Here is a 7,244-nt window from a genome sequence, read left to right on the forward strand (position 1 = left end):
CAGAGAGAGGGCAAAGGGGGAATAAATGGGACAACTGTTAATAGCATAAAAAGTTTTTTTTTAAAAAAGTGGGAACATTACAAATTTATCCGCACACGCGCACACGCACACATTAAAAAATTATAAAATACCCTGGCTGGGTATCTCAGTTGGTTAGAACAGTGGTTTCCACCCTTTGGCACCACAGAATGGTTTGTGGTGGGGAGGTTGCAGGTGGGAGAACAGAAGGCGGCGCTCAGGCAAGCTTTGTTTGTGGCCAGGTTGCTAACGGGCAGCTGACCAGTGCCGGTCTTCTGCCCAGGGGTTGGGGATTCCTGGATTAGAACATCATCCTGACATGCCAAGGTTTGCAGGTTCAATCTCAGGTCAGGGTACATACAAGAATCAACCAATGAATAAGTGGAACAACAAAGTGATGTTTCTCTTTCTCCCTCTCTCTAAAATCAAAATTTTAAAAATTGTATTTAAATTATAACAGCAGTGGAAACGTAAGGGAAGGGGAATTTTAAAATTGAGAAAGACCTCTATTAACTTAGTTTATAGGTGTGACATTTACAAACTTTTTGAAGCATTCATACTCATTTTATTCTCTATTGTGAGATTTATTTTAATAACTTATACTGTACAGATGGGAAAATTGAGACACATATCTGGCTCAGGACCTGTAGCAAAGGATTGGGAATCGAAGACAGGTATGCAGACCTGATATTCTATTTCATAATCGCACTCATTAGTACTGCTTGTAGATGGCTATTTTTAATTTTGATTTAAATTTTTCTTATAGTTTTTGTTTTTTTCTTATAATAAGGCAGTCATTATAAAAACTTCAAACTATATAGAAAAGAGTGAAGAGAATAAAGATATATTCCTATCTATGTTAATAAACATATGCCTATATCTCTACTGCTTAGAAATCACTGCTAATATTTCAGTACAGTATTCTCTCACTTATCGCAGGTATTATGTTCTAGCCCCACCCCCTGCGATAGGTTAAAATCCGCGAAGTAGGAACCTTACATTTATTTTAGTATTTATATATATTTTAAGGCTTTAGAAACCCTTCCCACACACTTATAAACCGTTCCCAGTCCCTTATTAACCTTTTCCACTCCCTTATTAAACTTTTCCACACTTTTACAAACACTACTTATGTTCTTAAACATATTCTACACTCTTAATCCTGCATAACTTTAACAACATACGTATACAGTACCACAAAATCCCACAATATAGCGAAAAATCCAAGATAAATAATTAAATATAATATTTTTTAAAATCCCGCGATACAGTGAGGCCATGATAAATGAACCACGATATAGAGAGGGACCACTGTATATCTGTTTTTAGACATGTTTGTTTATTTATTTATTTAAGACTTTATATATTTATTTTTTAGAGAGAAGGGAAGGGAGAAGAAGAGAAACATCAATATGTGATTGCCTCTTGAGTGCCCCCAACTGGGGACCTGGCCCACAACCCAGGCGTGTGCCCTGACTGGGTATTGAACTGGTGACCCTCTGGTTCACAGGCTGGCACTCAATCCACTGAGCCACACCAACCAGGGCTGTTTTTAGACATATTTAAATATATACATACACAGATATATTTGTAGATAAGGTTTTTTTAAAGATCAATTTATGCCTAATTTTGTAAATTTTCATCTCAAATATAATTTAATGTCAGTAAATACCTCATAATTTTATTTGCTCCATAGAATTGCATTGTGTGAGTGTATCATTTAGACTCCTATTGACAGACTTTTAGGTTGTTAACAATATTTTGCTTTTATAAATGTGGTGATAAAATCCTTAATATATGCATCTTTTTATATTTTTCTGATTATTTCTTTAAGAAAAATTTCCAGGAATCCAGTTACTGGGTCAAAAGATAGGCCGTGACATGTTATTAAAATAAAGTGTCATTCTGTCCCTCTATGTTCATTGTCACTTTGGAGGACACAAACACTGTGTTGGCAGGAGAAATCCCTTTCTGAGTGTGACAGGGAGGAGCAGTGTTGTCTGCCAGGGGCCGGCTTCCTGTGCTTTCTTACTTCATTCTCACGACCATCCTATGAAATGAGTTAAATGAGTCATATCAACAGTAGGTGTTAAGAGGAGTTTGGAGCTGAAAATTATATATCTTCCAGCAGGTCACTAAGACCAATAAATATCACATACTAAAGTATAATGATAATAGCTACCATTTATGGAGCGCTTACTGGATGCTTTACGTACGTTCTTATTTGCTTCTCCTACAAAGGCTCCAGAGCCCGGGTACTCTTTGCTGTTTTCCCCTTTGAGCGTTGGTTCCAAATCTGCATCCTGCTTCTTGTGCCTTTGTTAGATAACAAGGTCTAGAGGGCAGGGACTTGCTTTCAATCATTCTTTTTGACTCACCGTGAGTGTGGGGCTCCATTGGGCAAGTGTCTGTGGAAATGCTTTATGATTATGATGGTTATAAAAATCAAAGAAGACTCACAATTTATCTTGGTTGACTTTTTCATTTATAAGTGAGCTCCTGTTTGATAGAGAATGGCTGTATTTTTCTTTTTTCTCTTTTGCAATTGCAGATGTGGAGAAACCTTTAGGCCACCAGAGGGCATTGCAGTTGGCCTCCTATGTTATCTTCATGATAAATCACTACTGTTGAGAGATGCTTAGTGAAGTTTTTTCCCAGTCAAACAAAAAAAAAGGGGCACTCTTAGACATGAGCAATTGGAATAGGAATGTGGCTTGAACTTGGTGGAAACTACCTTGAAGCACCCTTTTTGCCTATAAAAGCGAAGAATGGAGTAAGTAGTATTTTACTGAAATTGTATTTTTACATTTTCCTTTCCTCACGCATATGCCTAGACTTTTATTTTGTCACCCATAAGTTATAACCGTCTCCTGGCCAATAAAGCCAGTAGCTTTCTATCAATAGAAATTAAAGTCAGAGAAACAGAAGGATATAGTTCTTGGCCAGCAGTATCCATCTCTTTACTGGTCTGTATTGCCACTAATAAAACCATGCAAAATTGACTGATCCACAGTTAAATAATTCCCTCTTTTATGTTCACTACCTGGTGGAAGTGCCAAAATACAGAAAAATGATTAAAAGACGGAGGAGGCAGAAGAGGTAAAAGGCATTTTGACAACCCATGGATTTAAAAATCAATTCAAATCCTTACTAAACAAGTGGTTTTGATGTAAACAGACAAGTCTTCTTGCATCTTATTGAGGCTTCTAAATTGTAGCCAACTAGAGCTCTCATTGATCTGTGCTCCAGGAACAATTGAGATATTAATTTATTTCACAAACATTTACTGAGTACATTTGTACCAAGCACTTGCTAAGCACTGGCATACAGGTATGAATAATAATCTTTCTATATTGCTTTGTAGTTTATAAAACAATCCAGAACCTATTACCTTACTTGGTACTCCCTTCATACCTCTGAGATGAATTAGGTAAATGATGTCTCCATTTTATAGGTGTGGGGACAGGTTCAGAAAGGGTAAATGACGACGCATTCACAGTTACACAGCCAGTGACAGAGTAGGACTCAGAGGTCCTCTGACCAAATCCTGTCCTTCCCCACAACATCATACTGTCTTCCTAGAACTGAGCCTGGTACTTTCACGGGAGGACCTGAGTGTTATAAAATGCCAAATGACCCAAGGGTAGAAATAGATATATGACAGTCACTTGGTAATTTTGATTGTTTAATTTATTATTTTTAATTTTTAAAAGGTTTTACTTTATTTTTTAGAGCAAGGGGGAAGGAGGGAGAGAAATATTGATGTACAAGGGAAATATTGATCTGTTGCTTCTCACAGGCCCCAAACTGGGAACCTGGCCCAAAACCCAGGTATGTGCCCTGACTAGGAATCGAACATGCAGCCTTTCTGTTCGCAGGCTGGTACTCAGTCCACTGAGCCACACCAGCCAGGGCTGATTGTCTAGTTTAATAAGCAACTTAGAAAATAAGTTCAAAAGCTTATCAGCACCATTTCTCTTTTTTTTAAAGATGGAAGGTAAATTCAGTATGCAGGCAATTTTTAAAAATGAATTAAAAAAAAATACTTGATTGACCAATATAGTGGGAATTTTAACTCTTTCAAGTCTATGAGTTCCCATGTCTTTCTCTAAGGTATGTATATGTTATGTAATAACACACATGTTAAAAAGAACGGGCCCATCATTTAAGTGTCAAGCTGGGGTAAGGATGTCCTTAACACGGTTTCTGGGTGCATTTTGTTTCTTTCGTTTTGGAACATAATAATTACCCTTAGTACAGCACTGCTGAGTACCTTCTGCATTAAGTTTTATCTCTCTGTTTACTTACCTCCATCCCTCAGTAGAGTAAAACCTCATCGCCAGTACTTTGTTCCAGGCATTATTATGAATACTCTTGTAAATATTTGTCCAATTAGTATATATAGAGAGTGAGGTGGAACAAAGTATTGAATTGGGGTTTCTCTGAACAAGAGTACCTAGAGTTGCAATTCCTATGATAATATGTGTTTTGAGAAAAAGTAAGACATGGCTTTCGTAAGATTTGGTGCCTTAGTAACTTCGCCACATTAAATACAATATGGTACATGTACTCCTACCTCACTCTGAACCGAATAATGAGTGGGATGTGTCCAGGCAGAAGGAAGCTGAGAAATAAATTCATAAACTTAGGAGCTTGTAAGCAAAAAAAAAAAAAAAAGGAAAACCCAAAAAACAAACAACAAAAAAAACTATGTGATTAAAACAAGAATGCTGGTATCTCTTTTATCCCATTATGCCGTATTATTTTTGTTTGTCTGTCACTCCTGTTCCCAAAGTGCAGGTTTCATTTTTGTGTCTCCAGTACCTGACAGTGAGACCTAATAATGGTGCTTAATAAATATTGTTGCCTTGTACCAAAGGTCTTCTGCTAACCAAGAAGTCAACAGGTACTGTCTGAGCACCTGCCATGTGCCAGCCACTTTGCGAAGCAATAAGAATACATTTTGAACAAGACAGAGGAGCTCTTGTGAGACCTGCACTGGAATGGAGACAGACAGTAATTGTTTTGGTTATTTGGGGTCCCTTAATTTCATTTGCGTTTTTCTTAAAAAACTGCTTCTATCAGCTTGTCCATGCGTACAGAGGAGCTAGCTGGGATTTCGATAGGGATTTCCTTGAATCTGTTATATCAATTTGGTAAATACTGCTATCTTAACAATATTAACTCTCTGTATCCATGAACATGAAATATCTTTTCCATTTATTTGTACCTTCTCTGATTTCTTTCAATAATGTTTTGTAGGTTTTTAAAAGATTTTATTTATTTATTTTTAGAGAGAGGGGAAGGGAGAGACAGAGAGGGAGCGAAACATCGACAAGCAAGAGAAACATTGATTGGTTGCCTCTCGCATGCTCCCAACCTGAACTAAACCTGCAACCCAGGCCTGTGCCCTGACAGGGAGTCAAATTGGGAGCCTTTCACTTTGTAGTATGACACCCAACTGAGACACACCAGTCAGAGCTGTTCTGTAGTTTTAAAGAGTATCATTTTTGCACTTTTTTGTTAAATGTGTTCCTAAGTACTTTTTATCCTTTTGATGCTAAGTGAAATTGTTTTCTTAATTTCATTTTTGGATTGTTGTTACAAGTAAGTAGAAATACAATTAACTTTTATTTATTGACTTTGTATCCTGCAACCTTGTTGAAACTTATTAGTTCTGATATTTTCAGTGGAGTCCTTAGAATTTGCTCAATATGAGATTATGTCACCTAAGCAGAGAAGACTTCTTTACCTCCTTCCAATCTGAATGTCTTATTTATTTTTCTTGTCTAATTACTCCGGCTAGAACTTCCAGTACAATGTTGACTAGAAGCGGTAAAAGCACATATCCTTGACTTGTTCTTGATCTTGGGACGAAAGCATCTAATCTTTCACCACTAGTGTGATGTTAGCTACGGGTTTTCATAGATTCCCTCCATTGTTTCTTTGCTCTCAGTCAGTCTTGACAGCTTGGACTGAGCACTACTCTGTCTCGGCACTTTTAGCCATTCTTAGGAACTTTTGATGATACACTAACAACACACTTCTCCTAGCATGGTTTACAGGGCTGCTTCTTTAGGCATGAGAATGTTTTCATTTATTACTTTAACTGTTTGTACAGATTTCTAAGATGCCAAACATCCCTGGCCACTTTAAACATAATAGAATAGCCCTGGCTGGTGTGGCTTAGCGGATTGAGCGCCGGCCAATAACCGAAAGGTCGCTGGTTCCATTTGCGGTTGGGGCACATGCCTGGGTTGCAGTCCAGGTCCCCAGCTGGGGACAAGCACAAGGCAACCAGTTGTTGTCTCTCTCACACATCTATGTTTCTCTCTCTCTCTCTTCCTCCTTATCCTCTCTCTAAAATAAATACAAAATCTTAAAAACAGTTAATAAATATAATAGAAGACAAATAGTTCGATCATTGCTTTAAAACTTGGACAATAATTGCCCTGGCTAGGGTGTGGCTCAATTGGTTGGGCATCATCCTGCAAAGCAAAAGGTCGCCAGTACGATTCCTGGTCAGGGCACATGCCTGGGTTGTGGGCTCCGTCCCCAGTCAGGACATGTATGAGAGGCAGTCAGTAGATGTTTCTCTCACATTGATGTTTCTCTCCCTCTCTTTCTTACTCCCTTCCCCACCTCTCTAAAAAGATAAAGAAATAAAACCATAAAATAAAAAAAAAAGAAACTTGGACATAATTATGATGTGTTACTATGCTGGATAACAATGTGGTGATGCCTTTGGGAGATTATTGGCTAGGCTGACCCTTCAAAGAATCACTCTGAACTTCTGTGTGTTTTGCATTTCTGCGTCTGCTTTTTACAAACACAGTTTGTCCTGTCCCTAGTTTATTAATCGGCACTTTTTCTGACCTTAGTACGCCTGCCTCTGAGAACATTTCTCTCCTTATAGACAACTTCTAGCTTGCTGAGGACCAGGCTGCCAGAGACCCAATGTATTTAGAAGGTTTTGTAAAATAAGACTAAATAAACAGGAAGAAATCCTTCAGTGAACAGAGCGCGTGAATTTTCCAGTACCTTTTTTTGGCTCCTTCAATGCCTGTTGTTGCCTGGGTCCTCAGCTCTGGCCTAAATGAACCTTTGTCAGGTGTGAGCTATTACTGTATGAAATTATCTCTAAGGGCTTGTTCTAAGCGCCTCCACCTCACCCCCGTCCCTGGTTAGGAGCTGAGGGAGTGGGCACTGCTCCACTGTTTACGAAT

The sequence above is a fragment of the Furipterus horrens genome, unplaced genomic scaffold (genome assembly GCF_987537825.1).
Source record: "Furipterus horrens unplaced genomic scaffold, mFurHor1.1.pri manual_scaffold_4, whole genome shotgun sequence".
Classification (NCBI taxonomy): Eukaryota; Metazoa; Chordata; class Mammalia; order Chiroptera; family Furipteridae; genus Furipterus; species Furipterus horrens.